Source organism: Heterocephalus glaber, unplaced genomic scaffold, assembly GCF_053883595.1.
Source record: "Heterocephalus glaber isolate CG9 unplaced genomic scaffold, H.glaber_assembly_v1.0 deba00001472, whole genome shotgun sequence".
Taxonomy (NCBI): domain Eukaryota; kingdom Metazoa; phylum Chordata; class Mammalia; order Rodentia; family Bathyergidae; genus Heterocephalus; species Heterocephalus glaber.
The window spans coordinates 50,561,686-50,578,577 of NW_028258315.1; the positions used below are offsets into that span (position 1 = coordinate 50,561,686).

The following is a 16,892-nucleotide window of genomic DNA, read 5'->3' on the forward strand; positions in this document are numbered from 1 at the left end:
TTAAGTTGTATTTTAATCATATCCTTTTACTTCACATGTTGACAGGGAATGAATAAGTTAATAAATTAAATGGCAAGTTTAATCTCGTAGATAACCCTAGTTAGTTACAGGTCATGGAAATAAGAGTAGGAAATTCGATGTATTTCATCCTTTTGGACTAAAAAATATGTCACACAGTACAAAGACATACAGAAGGGTCCCCTCTTCTTGCTTCGGTTTCTATGTAGCAAATTCACAATGAACAACACACTTCACCCACAGACAGGATGGAACTATACAGTTAAAAACAATGCATCACCTTCTTAGGCAGGTGAAAGAAATGGGTGCTAACAATGAAAGATATTTATATCAAATTCCTTTCAGTCTATAGAGGTTTGAGTTTTCTGTCAAAAGAGAAGCATGTACATGCATTTCAGGACAGACAGATCAAGTGTGCATTTTTTAGTAAGTTAAAGGCAATCTGTAGAAATTTAAGATACCCTCTGTTGCAATGCAGATCAAACCAGCTCTGATTAACTTAGGGCCAAAATACATCCCCAGCCAGGTGGCTTAAAGACAGAGGACCACCCTGAACTCTGAACTTCCAAGCAGCTAGGATGCAGTGCAGGCTTCAAACATGGGGCCTTTGCAGTGCTGGATGTTTTAAAGTTAATTTAATGTTTGAAACATGAACAAATAAATCAAGAATAAGCCATGAGCACGCCTGTAATCCCAGCACTTGGGAGGATGAAGCAGCAGGATCATAGAGAGTTTGAGGCCAGCCTGAGCTACATAGTGAGTTCAAGGCCAGCCTGAACTATATAGCAAGAGCCCATCTCAAACAACAACAACAACAAAAACAAGAGTCTGCCTTCCTTGCCACCTTTATAATGAAGACAGCGAGAAAGCTTAAGAAGAGATTTGGTGGCATGGCTCCCAGGAGGCCTTGCTGATTTTTCTAAATCAACACTATCAACACTATCACTCTGGTCCACGCCTTGCAGAGCACTCTACCTCCATCATCTAAAATAATCCTTGCAAGGATACTCCAAGCTAGGTCACTCTACCACCCCTGCCTCATGTAAGGAACTGAGGTCCAGAGAGACCAAGAGCCACAGAACGAGTGTGAGATTTCAGCTTGGAATTCAGCATCCTTACTGAACACGCACCACCTATGAGACCCTTTGAGCCCAAATGGCAGACAATTCTGTCTTCAGGGGGAAGATGATATGTAACCCCTTCTGGCTGGGCTACACAGAGCATGAGTCTTGGGCCACAGACACTGAAACCCTGCAGAGAAAGCCCAAGGGTACACTCCCTGCCTATAGCAAAGGTGCCAGCTGCAACTCTCTCTCTCTCTCTTCTCACTCGCTAGCCAAGTGCGGTTCACCTGGGCACTATGGCAACACAGGGAAATCTCCAGCTTCCCTGTGGCGCCTGCATGCTCACCGTTTGTGAGGCACTGAACCTGGCTCTACGAGCCCCACTGAACTGGGCAGACCTGACCCGTGCTTACCACCTGGGAAATTGGTACTGCTGAAGTGACTACAAGCTGCAATAAACCCAACAAATGAGAAGCAGGGAGGGAGAATGAAGAGGAGGGGGCCACATCTCCTTTACTGAAGGTGCCCAGAGAAGGACTCTTCCAGCCTCTAAGATGAGCAATGAGCCCTGGGAAGTGGGATGTTCTCCCTGCAGATAGCAAGGGCTGCTGCCTCTCTGTCCCTGGTGAGGCCAGCAGTCCTGGCACTCCAGCAGCAGCATCCCCATGGAGAAGGGGCAGTCCCAGGCAGATCCATGGGGCCAGGGCCTGCTCTGCAGAGTCAGCACTGGGGCAGGGCTGGGGACGCTGCACAAGATTGACATCAGGGAGCATCAGCCCATGTGAGCAAAACCTCCACTTTCAGATTATCATCAGCAATACCAACTTGAAAGCAGTTAACGAATTCTGCTTGCAAGGCAGGCCCATTGTCTGAGAAACTAAGAAAACACAATTTTAAAAAAGGCCTGTGCACCTCAGGGGATCAGGGAAGAGTCCAAAAGGGCCCTAGGCAGAGCAGCTCTCTGCACCCCAGGCTGTGCACGTGGCCACAGGTGGCCTTTAAGACTGGACCAAGGCCACCTCCTAAGGCCACAATTAAACTTACAGGAGACACTAAAGAAGAAGAAGCAAGGGACCGTGAAACCACACAGCCACCCATCAGGCAACTAGCTACCACGTGGCACAAACCCCTCTAAGACAAGGGTTTCAGCCCTATCATCCAGGGCTCCCAGTTGCAATCCTGGCACTCAGTACGCATTTGGGAAGGGTTCACCAGCATCATCTCTCTGACTCCCTAGTAAACTGACTAACGGGGGGCAGGGGTTTTTACTAGGGACTGAAACCAAGGCCTTTACACTGAGCTACATCCCTAGTCCTTTTGTATTTCTTTTTTTCTATTGAAACAGGGTTGTCTCATTAAGTCACCCAGGCTAGCCTCAAAGTTGCAATCCTCCTGCCTCAGCCTCACACACTACTGGGATTACAGGTGTACCACCACCCCAGCTATCCTGGCTCCACTTCTAGCCCCACTTCCCAGGAACATTAAATAATTCACCCAGTCACTGAGGATTCCTGAGCCCTATTCAGAAAAGGTACAATCTGAATCTAGGGCAAGTGAACTTCAAACCACACAGTACTAACCAGGCCACCAGTGTATCCACAGCAGGCGATCAATTAGATTCTGTGAACACACCAAGTATTCCGTATTTCAAGGACACTTAACACAGGCTGCTGCAGATGGAGAATACATTAGAGAGCCCTGGGAGTCTCTTGTTTACTCTGAGTTGGAAATTTCCACATAATATACAAAACAGGCTGGTCTGGGACAGAATTCTTGTCATCCGCCTGCAGGTGACCGATCAGCAGAGTGTGGGGACAGCAATCACAGGGACCTAGGGTGAAGGTGACGTCCCATGGCTGAGTCCACAGAGTGACAGAGGGACAGTGCACAGCCATCAGCAGTGCCACCCACACAAGCTGGGGAGGCCAGCATCAAGGAGGACTCTGCACATCACAGGGACCCCATGCTGTCCAGGGCCAGGTCTGACAAAGCCAGACCCACAAGGAAGGGCAATCACCTACCCACTCAGGAGTCTGCACTCTGGTGTATGGCTCTCTTGAGAAAAAATAATTATTTCTTTCTGACGCTTTCTGGTCCTGAGTTTGATCCCCATACCCAATAATAATAATAATAACAACAACAACAAAAATAACAATAATATTATTACTACTACTCAGATTTTCCATGGCATTTTCAGAACGAATATTATGGTCCTAAAATGTTTCCTAAGATATGTATCTATTAAAAATAAAATAGGCTGAAATTCTAGCATGTAAAATTCAAACAAGACACAAGTCAACAGAAGGCACTAGGCATTCACTGAAAATAAATATAAACTAAGAATGTAACAAAAATCAACATCGTGATACTGTATAAGTAACCACAACTGCAGCTTTCTGTCCTTAGTGCTAGAACCCGTCAGTTATTAGTTCTTAGATTTCATACTTTCCCAAATGTCCTTATACTTAGGCATGGCTCTTGAGATACAAGTAAGTGTTGAAAAAAGGTCCCAGCCCAGAGGAAGGGGCTTCCAGGCTGCTGTTCCATTGCTCCCAGGGCAGAGGAGGTGAGCTGTGTAGGTGCCAACAGCACCCGCCCTGATTGAAATGAGAAGACACGTAAAAAAGTCTCAAAACCAGACTTCCAGATCACCTACAGTAACCCCAAAGGGAAAGGAGATGGAACACTCTGATACTCAACCACTTGGACTCCCTGAACTGGCAACAAAGAAGATCTGGAAAAAATGAAATCAGAAATAATTTCTCAGATAACAGCAGAGATTGTGCTCATAGTGCAAGACATGATTAATAAATCTAGAGAGGAGCTGAGGAACATGATGGAGTCCCAACATAGGAAACAAATGGAATCCATAAAACAGATACAGATTTCCAGGAGATTAAAAACTCCATTGAAACTCTACACAGCAGAAGGAGCCAATGTGAGGACAGAATTTCAGATATAGAAGATAAGATTGCAATTAATGACCAGGAAAAGAAAAATTGCTTCACAATTATAAGGGAACACAAGAAATCAATCCAGCAGCTGCTAGACGATGCAAAGAGGAGTAACATAAGACTGACTGGAGTTAATGAAGAAACAGGGGAGAATGCAGATGACATAAAAAAACTCTTCACAGATGTAATGGCAGAAAACTTCCCAATCAGGGGAAAAGAACTTGACATATGGATAAGGGAGGCATATAGGACTCCAAATAGCCTTATCCAAAAAAAATGTACACATAGGCATAGAACTGTTAAGATTCCAGAAACTCAACAGAAGAACAAAGTTCTATAAGCAGTTAGAGAAAAGAAACAAATCACATACAAAGGAAAGCCCATTAAGAATCACAGCAGACTTCTGAATGCAAACCCACAAGGCAAGAAGAGCTTGGAGTGACATATTTCAAGCCCTGAAAGAAAACAGCCTCCAACCCAGATTGATGTATCTGGCAAAATTCTCTTTCAAAACTGATGGAGAAATAAGATACTTTCATGACAAAGACCAGCTTAGGAACTTCATGAATATCAAACCAGCACTCCAAAAAATTTTAGATAATATCCTAGGAACAGACAATGAGGATCACAACCCCAGGAAACACGGCAGAATGAATCCATTGGGCATGACAAGAAATTAAATGTAAAGGGGGAAAATCCAACAAAAACAAAAAGTCATGACAATGATAAGTCAATACATATCACTTGTAACCATCAATGTTAATGGTCTCAATTCACCAATCAAAAGAAACAGACTGGCAGAACGGGTCAAGAAGCAAAATCCAACAATATGCTGCATACAAGAAATACACTTAATTCAAAAAGAAACTCATAGATTGAAAGTTAAAGGGTGGAAAACAATACTCCATGTGATGGGAACCTGAAAATAAACAGAGTAGCTATCCTCTTTGCAGATCAAGTGGATTTCAAATCAACACTGATGAAGAGAGACAAAGAAGGACACTACATCCTTGTAAAGGGAACAATCCAACAGGAAGAGATGATAATCATAAATATCTATGCACTAAACACTAGTGCACCCAACTATATAAAACAAATAATAACGGACATGAAAAATCAAATGAGCACTAATACAATAGTAGTGGGGGACCTCAATACACCACTGTCACAAATAGACAGATGAACTTAGATAAAAATAAGTAACAAAATACTAGAACTCAAATTCTTGAACAAATGAACTTAACAGATGTTTACAGAGTCTTCCACCCCGCAAAATCAGAATACAAATTCTTTTCACCTGCACATGGGTCATTCTCCAAAATAGACCACATACTCATTCATAGAACGTGTTTAAGTAAGTGCAAAGGAATTGAAGTTATCCCCTGTATATTATCAGACCATAGTGCGATGAAATTGGAGATGCATAGCAAAAAAAACCTGGAAAACTTCATAAACATGTGGAAATTGAACAACACACTTCTGAATAACCAATGGGTTACAGAGGAAATTAAAGAAGAAATCAGACAGTTCCTTCAATTAAATGACAATGACAATACAACATATCCGAATCTGTGGGACAGAATGAAAGCAGTCTTACGAGGGAAATTCATAGCAGTGAATACACATATTAGGAAAACAGAGTGAGCCCAATTAAACAACCTGATGCTGAACCTCAAGCTTCTAGAAAAAGAAGAGCAGGAGAAACCCAAAGCTCATACAAGGGAGGAAATTATAAAGATCAGAGGAGAAATCAATGCAGTGGAGACTAAGAGAATGATACAAAAAAATCAATGAAGCCAAGAGTTGGTTTTTTGAAAGAATAAACAAAATTGACAAACCCTTAGCCAACCTTGTCAGAAAAAGGAAAGAAAAGGCCCAAATCCATGCAATTAGGAATGAAAAGGGTGAAATTACCACAGACCCAGCAGAAATCCAGATGGTCATCAATACCTAATTCAAGAACCTATATGCCAATAAGATGGAAAACACAGAAGAAATGGACAGATTCCTAGATATGTATGAATTCCCAAGTTGAATGAAGAAGACCTAAAAATTCTAAACAACCCAATATCAACCAATGAAATTGAAAACGTAATTAAAAACTTACCAACTAAGAAAAGCCCAGGTCCTGATGGCTTCAGTGCTGAATTCTACTAAATATTTAGACAGGAACCACTGCCACTGCTGTTTAAACTCTTCAATGAAATTGAAAGGGAAGCAACAGTCCCAATTTCGTTCCTGGAAGTAAAAGTCACCTTGATCCCAAAAGCAGAGAAAGACCCAACCGAAAAGGAGAACTATAGGCCAATCTCACTAAAGAACATAGATGCAAAAATCCTTAATAAGATACTGGCAAATAGAATGCAGAAGATCATCAAGAAGATCATATACCCTGATCAAGTGGGATTCATCCCAGGGATGCAGGGATGGTTTAACATATGCAAATCAATCAATGTAATACACTGTATCAACAGAGCCAAGGACAAAAACCATAGGATTATCCCCATAGATGCAGAAAAAGCATTTGACAAAATCCAACACACATTGATAAAAACTCTCAAAAAATTGGAATAGATGGTCTCTACCTCAATCTGATAAAAGCCATCTATGAAAAACCAACAGCCAATATCATACTAAATGGTCAGAAACTGAAATCCTTCACACTAAAATCAGGAACAAGACAAGGATGTCCACTATCACCACTCCTATTCAATATAGTTTTGGAAACATTAGCCATGGCAATTAGTCAAGAGAAAGAAATAAAAGGAATAAAGACAGGAAATGAAGAAGTCAAACTGTCATTATTTGCAGATGACATGATACTCTATATAGAAGACCCCAAGAACTCCACCAAAAGTATTTTACACTTAATAACCAAATTCAGTAGAGTAGCTGGATACAAGATCAACATACAAAAATCAATAGCTTTCCTCTACATGAACAACAGACTCACTGAGACAGAAATAGGGCAAACAATTCCTTTCACAATAGCATCCAAAAAACTGAAATACCTAGGAATCAACCTAACAAAAGAAATAAAAGACTCTTCTCTGAAAACTATGGCACTCTGAAAAGAGAGATTGAAGATGATATCAGAAAATGGAGGGCCAGGGATTTAGCTCAGTGGTTTCGCCATGAAAATCACTGGTCATTCAAGAGATGCAAATGAAAACAACACTGAGATTCCACCTCACCCCAGAAAGGGTGGCTGCTATCATGAAATCAACCAAAAACAAATGCTGGCAGGGCTGTAGGGAAAGAGCAACACTGCTCCACTGATGGTGGGAGTGTAGACTGGTGCAATCACTACGGAAATCAGTATGGAGACACCTCAATGAACTAGGACTGGAAGTCCCATTTGACCCAGCTATTCCGCTGCTGGTTATCTTCCCCGAAGAATTAAAAGAATCATACCACAGTGATATATGTGTACCCATGATCATAGCAGCACAGTTTGTAATAGCTAAAACTTGGAAGCAGTCCAAATGTCCATCAACTGGAGACTGGATAAAGAAAATGTGGGATTTTTTTATAAAATGGAGTACTACTCAGCCATAAGGAATGAGAAATTAGAGACATTTATACCTAAATGGATGGACATTGAGGCCATACTCTTAAGTGAAATAAACAGGACATACATGTGTAAATACCAAATAGTTTCTCTAGTGTGAGAAACTCAAAGTGTAAATAAGACTAAACGGTATAACAGACAATGTGAAATAGGAAGAAAAGGGGCAAAGGGGAAGGGGCAGTGGGAGGGGTAGGAGAAAGGAAAGAAGGGAATGGAATTAATATGAAAATATGCGAACAAAGTCTTTGTAAATAGGGATGGAAGGGTTGAAGGGAGGGCAGGGGAAGGGAAAAATAAGCAAGAAAGATTATGTAAACGTGCAAAAAAAAAAGCTCTTTAAAGGCTCTTTAAAAGTGCCTGGTTTAGTTGGGAAGGCTGCTCTTTTTGACTTTTGCATCTCCACCTCTTCCTTTCCAGATGCAGAAGCAATGGCTGGAAAGAGAGCAACCATAATGTGACCCCAAGGATGAAGCAACATACTTCATCAGGCAGAGGTGAAAAATAGCACAAACTATTCTCCTCAAATGTTTTTTATGAGACTACACAGATAACATTTTATGCCTATATAGTTATGTCTGTTATTAGAAAACAATTCTGAGATGATATAATGACATGAAAATATCTCTAAGAGTACACTACCATTTTCTGCAAGAAAAAAAACTAGAAAATTTGTGAATTGGGATTCTGATTACCCCTTTATTACCAAAGCTGTTCAATGAAGTATGGCTTTCCTTCCTAATTAATACTGCTAGCCCAGAGAAGCATATTTACTAGCCTGTCTCTATGTTTTGACATGCAAGACTTGTGAAATTCAAATGTACTTGCAGACACTCAAAGCATTATTGTTAAGACCTATATTAAAGGTAGAAGATCTTAAAGCAACCTCAGATTCTGATGATTAAAGGAAATGTAATCATTCTGCGTTGGCATTTGATCTTTAGCCTACCATAATCTACTAGTTTATCCCTCCATCCACATTTGATACTCAAAAGACATTTCAACAGCTTGTCTATCAACTGTAAAACAGAAGGGACACACAGCCAAACCACATGACTCTGAAAATAAAAAGAGCTTCTCCTCACACTCATGGAACCAGTGCATGCCCTGTGCAATTCAAAAGGGGAAGAAGGCAATGAGGCACTGGGTGAACTGAGGGCCTGTGTAAAGCCACCAGCTGTGTGGGCAAGGGGCTTCCTCCATACATTACACCTAGTTCCATCCTTACAATTGCACTCTGCCCAGCAGGTAAAGGCAGGTATTTTCATTTCTGCAATAGTGCAGACTAAATCCAGAGCCTTCACACTGAGCTACAGCCACAGTCCTTTCTTTTTTTTTTTTTTTTTTTTTTTTTTTTGGTACGGGGCATTGAACTTAGGTCCTTGTGCTCGCGCAGCAGGCGGCGAAACCACCAAGCTAAATCCCAGCTTCCTTTCATTATTTTTTGAGACTAGGTCTCACTGTCACTATGTTACCCAGACTGGGCTTGAAGTTGCAAGCCTCCTGCCTCAGCATCCCAGAGTGCTGGGATTACAGGTGTGTGCCACCACACCTGGCTGGCCAGGTGGTTTTTTCATTCCTGCTTCTTCCAGATTCTCTTCTCAAGGTCAGAGTTACTGGAACCCAGTGGGCAGTCAGGTTCACAGGTCATATGTCTGGCTAGGATGTACCAGATTAGGAGCAGTAAACCAAAGCCCACAAATCAGACAGGGCTTGCTGCCTGTTTCAGTACACAGAGTTTTACTGGGATTCAGTGACATTCATTTGTGTGTGGCCACTTCTGCAATAAAACAGCAGAGGGGACTACTTGCAAGTGAGACCATGTGACTCACAAGGCTGACAACATTTACTATGGGGTCCTCTGCAGACAGACTGCCACCCCCTGCTTTAGGCCACCTTCCTAGAAATAGGATCCAGGTGACGGATCCTATCCTTGAGAGCCATATAGCTGCCATGGAGGGCATGACACAAATCTGCCCGCTGGGTGCGAGGCCTGTGCCTGGTGCTGAGACAGTCCCTCAGCTCCTGGGATTACCAGGGCCACCACATGTCTCCAACAGATACAGTGCAGTGCGCAGCATCAGAGGTGTTCATCACTTACCGTGAACTTCGAACGTGTCTCACAGCCATAAAAAGCCTGGGGTCACTGGCGGGGGGCATGCACAACACCACAGGACTGCGACACACAGAGGGGCACTGAAAGCAGAGAGGGAGAAGAGGTTAGGAAGAGCTGACCGTAATGCTGCAGAAGCAACTGGGACCCGTGAGGCTCAGGGCCGCCCTGGCCACACAGGAACTAATCCTATCTCTTCCTTCCCAAAGCTGGCATTCCATGGGGGCTTAGAAGCTGAGCTGAGCACACTGTCATGGAAGGATGAGGAACTCTACACAGTAGAAGAAATTGGCATGTACTTAGACAGTTTGGTTCCTTTAATGTCTTTTTCCCCCTTCAGTACTGGGAACTGAACTCAGGGCCTTGGCACCATGCTATATTTCCCAGCCAATTTTTATTTTTTTGACACAGGGTCTCACTAAGGTGTTCAGGCTGGCATCCCACTTGTAATCTCCCTGCCTCAGCCTTGGAGAGTGTTGGCATCATATACGTTTGCCACTGTGCCCGGCTCCCTATGTTTTAGGATAGGTTCTCATAATACAATGCTAACACATCCTAAGACATAATAGAAGAAGATGTAAGCTTCTAAAGTGATCGCTCTGCTTTGGGTCTCATCCTGCAGCCTCTCTGCCCCAGCAGGAGCGGCAGCAGGAGCTAACCCTCTGGGGCAGGCCCAAAAAGGTGGCCCAGCCTGCTCCTTCCCCCAGAGCACACAGGCTCACTCTCGCAGTTGGCAACTGCTTCCAGCTGCATCTCAAAGGCAGGAGGTGGCTGTGACACGTGCATCTCCTGGAGACAGCGTGCGCGCTTGTGCTGCGGCTGCATGCCTTCGAGGCGTAGTTGGCTTATTAGTAGAATATTTACTGAATGCAATTCCGAGTAAGCTGAAGTTGCTGACGGATTAGTCAACTCTGTTCTCAGGCACTTTCAGAAAGGTTTTGCGAATCCCTGTGGGGAGCAGGGCTTCCCAGGCCAGGTCTGTGCACAGGTCCCTGAGAGGAGAATGGCACCTTGAGGGCCCTGGAGACAACAGAAGGGCCTCTCTCTAGTATGGGAAAACGGAACTAGAGAACCAGAAGATGCCATGAGCTACTTGGAGAGTGTGTGTCACCCTCTTTCAATGGTGAACGTAGACAATATTCTATGAATGTACATGTTTTCTAGCCTAATCAACAGGAGCAGTCGAAACTGAAAAGGAGATGTATGCTATGTGGAGGTTTGTGATTTGAATAGTTGCACATCTCCGGAAACTCTGTGGGCTGTCTGTCAAGCAGCACTCAGCAGAGAGTTCAGAGAGGGTGCTCTTGATGGGAGTCACATCTAGACGAGAGGTGGATTCAGGCTGGCTTTGACCAGACCGTTTTCCAGGCACCAACTGTCTGGTGTGCACACACTGCAAACAGATCACTGCTTGAGAATTTGCCTTCTTACAAGATATGCTGTGTTGGCCTTATTCCTCTCCAACAAAGCAGCTTAAGAGTATGATAAAATATTTTTAAAGATAATTCAACTAGTAGAGGCTGTGGCTGTAATCTTTCAAACTTAATGGGTGAACTCATTAATGAGTAACTGCCACTGTGAGAGAAAGAGGACCATTGTCAGAAGCTTATCAGAGTAATGAGATAACAAAGTTAATTATATTGTCTTCAACGGATCTACACTTGTTTCCTTTTAGGTCCGAGACTGCCAAACATTTGTTCTGATATCCCCAAGTTGCTCCTCTTAACAAAAAACTATCAGCCGAACGCTCGCCAAAGACACAACGGCTGGTCACAGCCCTCAGAGCAGGGCAAAGCAATTGGAAAACTTTTCCACCCTTTATTATCTACTTGTAAAATGTTATAAGCCTGTAAACTAGTTAATTTATGAGCCATGTTAATAATTTGCTCACACTTGATCGCAGGTTTTGCAAACACAGTTTCCAGGGACATGGGAGGATAATTTGTAGGTCTGGCTTCTCTGCTGAGGGGACACTAACTAATTTGACACAATAGCATGACATTGATGGCTGGGCCCACTAATGACCATGCTCCAGATGCGGCTGTCAGCCTGTCTTTCCAGTGAGGAGCCGGCTTGCTTTCACTGCGGCTCAGGACTCGATGCTCAACTAATTATTCAGACAGCGACATTAATGAGAGCCCTCATGTTTACTTCCAACATACTAACCAGCGCTTAGCTTCCATTTGTCTGATATGGTCACTGATTAAAATGTGTTTCATGAATAGGAAATTCAAACTTTAATATAACAAAGAAGCAACAGGGAAAAATAAGGAGTGGCTGATTAGAAAACAAATCTAGTCAACTCAACTTGTTTTCTGCCTCAAATGTCATCAAGGACAAAGTGACAGGTAGGAGGGAATGCTATCAGTACCAAGACAAGTTAAAGGAATATTTTTAATCACAAACATCCATGGATAAACTTAATTTTTTGACAAGCCCTCTGAATTATGATATGGTCAGGAACTGCTTCCATCTGAAATAAACTTCACTAATTTTAGGAGTTTGCATATTTTTAAGCAAAGATTTTTCACGGGCTGATAAAAAGGCTTTAACGTGCTTTTTCAACCTTACAAAAGTTTGATTAAATAGTCTCAAATATGATCTCCAAGATCATCAATAAATAGTGTTGTGGTTTTTTCCATAGCTATTGTAAAAACTGTACTGTGAAGGGTTTTTTTTAAGTGTTTAAATACCCTTTCATGTATCTTGTTTCTACTCCACTAAACCTTGTAATCAAGTTCTATTTTAAATTAAATTTCTATTTTAGTATGATGAATTTTGTCCTTCATTTTATGATGATTATAATCCTAAAATATTCATATAATCATAATTTAAAATGAATAACTTTTTTAAAAGGTAGGCTTAAATCTATTAGAGGTATTGAAAAATTGAAAATGCTCCTGATGAGGCTCACTGTAGAATGTGCAATTCGAATTAAATAACAGTGGAAGTATTTCAACAAACATTCTCTCTGCCAACTTGGATAAGGAATTCTATCCGATACTAAAAATGACTTCTGGAGTCGCACGGAACACGCAGGGTCGGCCCGCTGCAGACAGGCAGGTCTGCGGACCCCCTACCGAGGTTGCGGAGTCACGGGGTACACTGGACACCCCCACCCCCCACCTCCCCGCTCCTCTGTACAGCCACCTGGTTCAACACTACAAAGACGCAGAGGACACCGGACTACCAGACCACGGTACTGGGTCCCGCTGCTCCCCGCCCAGAGGTAGGGGCTTCTGAGCCGCCGTCCCACTGCTTCTGGTCCAGAGGAAGGGGCTTCCCGTCCACCATCCCTACTGCCCCTCCCGGACCCTGTCCCACCTCTCCCAGCTCAGAGGAGGTGATCCTAACAGGCGCCAACAGCAACCCCCCGCCCCCCCCCAATTAAAATGAGAAAACACGTAAATAAATCTCAAAACCAGAAAAATGACTTCTGATTTCAGAAAACAGCAAAATCAATATGAGACCATGTAGATCACCTTGGCAATGAAAATGTCATTGCATACAACATTCCTTAAGTATGTATTTCTAAACTTGAGATAGAGCTGTAATTTTAGGACACCAAAATGCCTAAATGGTACACAACATGTGGCAAGTAGATTCAGACTGCAGGCTAATTTTTTGTTTGTTTTTTGGTATGGATTGAACTTGGGACCTTGCACTTGAGCGGCAGGTGCCAGAACCACTGAGCTAAATCCCCAGCCCCACAGGCTAATTTTTAAAAAACATTTAAACAGGTATCTAGATAAGCTGTTTCACACCAGCAGGACTCTCTCTAAACGCTGCTCTTTCCGTGGGTTCCTACTGTGGACAAGTTCACAGATTATCAACATCTCTGGACCATTTCTTCATGGTAAGCATTTGTCTTTCATAATTTTCTAAGAAAATATGTTCAGTCTGTTGCCACAGCTGTGTAGATATCATCAAAACTATTTCTTCTTTCTGGACATCAACCTGGAAAGTATCTCCTGTCATCTCAGGTAGCTAAGTGGGTCTTTGTGACCAAGTTGTGGCAAAGCAGACAAAAGTGAGTATATGCTGCTGTCCTTATGAGCCTGAAGCCACCTGCGCTACTCCAAGGCCCTCTCTTCTCCCATAGTAGACCCAAGTATCCAGCAGAGAATGCCTGGCTCCTGAAGACGGCAGAATCACTGGATGTAATAAACCTAGGTCCCTGAGTACTCACAGAGCTGGGCCACCAATACCACCATCCTCAACAACCAGGGCAAGTGTGAGGTACCTCTGACTCAGACATGTTTGCTAGAAGCTGTCAGTATCTCGCTCTCCCTGCGCCCTCCCTTCCTCGAGCTTGTGTGTGTGTGTGTGTGTGTGTGTGTGTATGTGTGCACACGTGTGGGGGTAGGGTGGTGGTAGTAGTGGGGATTTAATCCAGGCCTCATACATGCTAGGCAAGCCCTGTCCACTGGGTTGTATCTCCCACTACTCACTTTTTGGGGGCAGGTTTTGTTTTGTTTTTTTATTCTGCTTTGTTGCTGAGGACTGAGCCCGGGGCCTCATGCACATGACACGCATACTCTACCACCGAGCTACCCCCAGCCCAGTGTCTCTGACTTGAATAATACACACACCTGTCTAGTTTCTCCCTGGCTTCTACATGAGTCTCTGGGCAACCCTAAGTAAGCATAAACACTCTAAATTTGGAAAAATTACTTAAGATATTTTGTTGTTATAAGTAATAGCTTCTCAAACTAAGGTAAAGAAAAGGAAAGAGAATCAACAGCTAATGTATTCTTAAAATGTATCAGTTATGTCCTTTCTTAATTAATCTTCACAAAGCCTGGAGAGAAAGTCTGATTCCCACTTTATAGACAAGAAGACTGAGTGGCTAAGAGGTAAAATACAAGCAGATGACAACCGAATGATAACCCAGCTGACATTTTCATATTGGCCTTTAATCTCCAACCCTTGGAGAAAATGTTTATTTCTAAGTACAAAATTTTAGCTGCTTCTCATAAAAGAAAAAAATTCTATGACCACCTTCAAATTCAAGACAACATTTTAAACACTATTTGTGAGGGGAAAGGGGTAAGGTGCAACATAATCGGCAGAATGTCAGAAACTTCTGCAGAGGTTTTGAAAAGGCAGTGACAGAGAGGATGTATCTCTGATGCTTTTGGTGATTTTTTTTTTTAAAGCTACATTTCAAACAAAACAAATATATATTGAGGCTACATGAACTGTTGAGTAATCAATGTTAGAAACATTTTTATATCCCTATTGTTAATATTTAAAGCTTTTTACTTTATTTTAGTCTTTTTTTAAAAAATAGGGTTGGCAAATTTTTCTGTAAAAGAAAACAAAATGAATGTATTAGGTTTTGCACTCACAAGCCCTCTATCATAACTGCTCAGCTCTGCCATTATTCATTATGGTAAGAAAGGAATCAGGAACTACACATAAACAAATGGGCGTGGTTGTGTTCCAATAAACTTTTATTTACAAAAACAAGCAAAGGCCCACAGACCATAATTTGCCAACTGCTGCTTTACTGAAATAGGCATTCTGCATATTCACACATAATCACTGTAATTTTTTCCCTATGTAAAACAATGAGAAATAAGTTCTGGTTAGCATTTTCCCTCAAAATGTGTGATTGCCAGGAATATACTGCTGATGTTAAGGGGAGTAGGTTTTACCTGTCAGAGCTTCAAGAGCTGACAGCTGGGAGGACTCAGCTTCCGCCAGGTTTAGCTCTCTGATTCCAATGCTTGATTCTCCTCTGCTCAATGCCACCTTTCTAACAGCTCATGCACCCACAGAGCACTGACCACACCCTGTGCCACCATGAGCAGGAATACAAGTAACATTTGCAACAGAAAGAAAAACTGGAGTATTTTTCTGTGGGTACACTCAAGTCCCTTTGTTGAGGTAATGTAGGTAACAGTTACCTTAAAGCTTCAAGGTGACCTTATATTAGGGACTTCTTTTTTATTTAAAGGAGAAGAAAATAAATAATACGTAATTTTAAAATGTCACTGAAAGAGTAAATGCTGAGAAGCCAAAAAGACATCCTCTAAAAGTTTCAAAGTCGGGCATGCAGTCTCTCTAAATTAAAACCAAACAGTTTTCTTGGATTTAGGGGATGTTCTTTGTTAAACAATTTCAAGGTAGGAGTTATGTGTCCAGTGACTGAATATGCCAGAAAAAACATATCAAATACATTCCCCCATTATTCCCCCAAGAATGTAAAAGTTATCATAACAAGGATTTGGGGATGGGGGGTGTGTGTGGCAAAGCTCAGAGAAATACATGGAGAAATAATTTTGTAAAAGAATCTTAGTTTCCCATTTATGTTTTATCGTAACAAGAAAGAGTGCAAGATGACTTGAGGTATAAAAAGAATAAATTTTATGAATCTGTCTTACCTAACATGTCAATCAAAACAGAGCAAGAGCAAGTAAATGATAGCCCAGTCTGACAAAAGAGTATTTTGTAATTATTAAGACTGATACTGGAGATGAACAAACGTGTTTGTATGCCTGTTTTAACATGACATAAAAAATTTATCTATAGCAATTCTCAAGTGCATAAAAATATGCACTACCACAGAACAGAAAAATTAAATTTCAAAAAAGTATTCTATAGAGATTGCATTAGACATTTTTCTTCAGAATTTTCTGTTTTCCAGATTTTCCAAAACAAAGTCATTTCTAAAATACTAGCTACATAATTTGGAAAAGTTGTGTGATCTTTAAAACTGTTCCTTTATTAATGGTTCTGCACTGCCTTCCCTCCAGACTGGAGGTGTCCAGGAACTCACACACCACCTCTCCCTCCCAAACACAGCCTTGACAACATCTTGTGTAGTCAGTTAACATTCCTTGAAGCAACCGAATAGACCACCTTACTTTTTAAAAGTCATCTGAATGAGATTCCATAAATTACATTTTTAGACTTCAGTCTTTTAAAAGAAATTAAACAATCTTGTTTAAAGAGGTTGACTACTTGTGGATTATAGCTGTAAATAAATTGCTTGGTGCAAAATTTTACTTTCTCCTCTTTCCTTTTTCTATGACGGCATACAATAATTTGTTTTTTAATAACTTCAAACAGTTTTGAGACAGGCAAGTTGTGAGGAGGAGGAGGGAGGAGACCTCTGGTGTCAGCTGGGAGAAGGCACCATGCTCTCTTCCCACTCAATCTCTCCTGTG

General features: G+C 41.9%; 1 protein-coding gene across 3 annotated transcripts in view; it reads right to left on the bottom strand.

The window, feature by feature from the left end:
• The window catches only part of Foxp1 (forkhead box P1), a 471,410-nt gene that overhangs the window by 364,641 nt on the left and 89,877 nt on the right, over window positions 1–16,892 (bottom strand). For all 3 annotated transcript variants that reach the window (XM_087181343.1, XM_087181341.1, XM_087181338.1), the window contains exon 3: window positions 9,706–9,800. The gene's annotated coding sequence lies outside the window, so the exon portion shown is untranslated. The remainder of the gene's footprint in view (window positions 1–9,705; window positions 9,801–16,892) is intronic.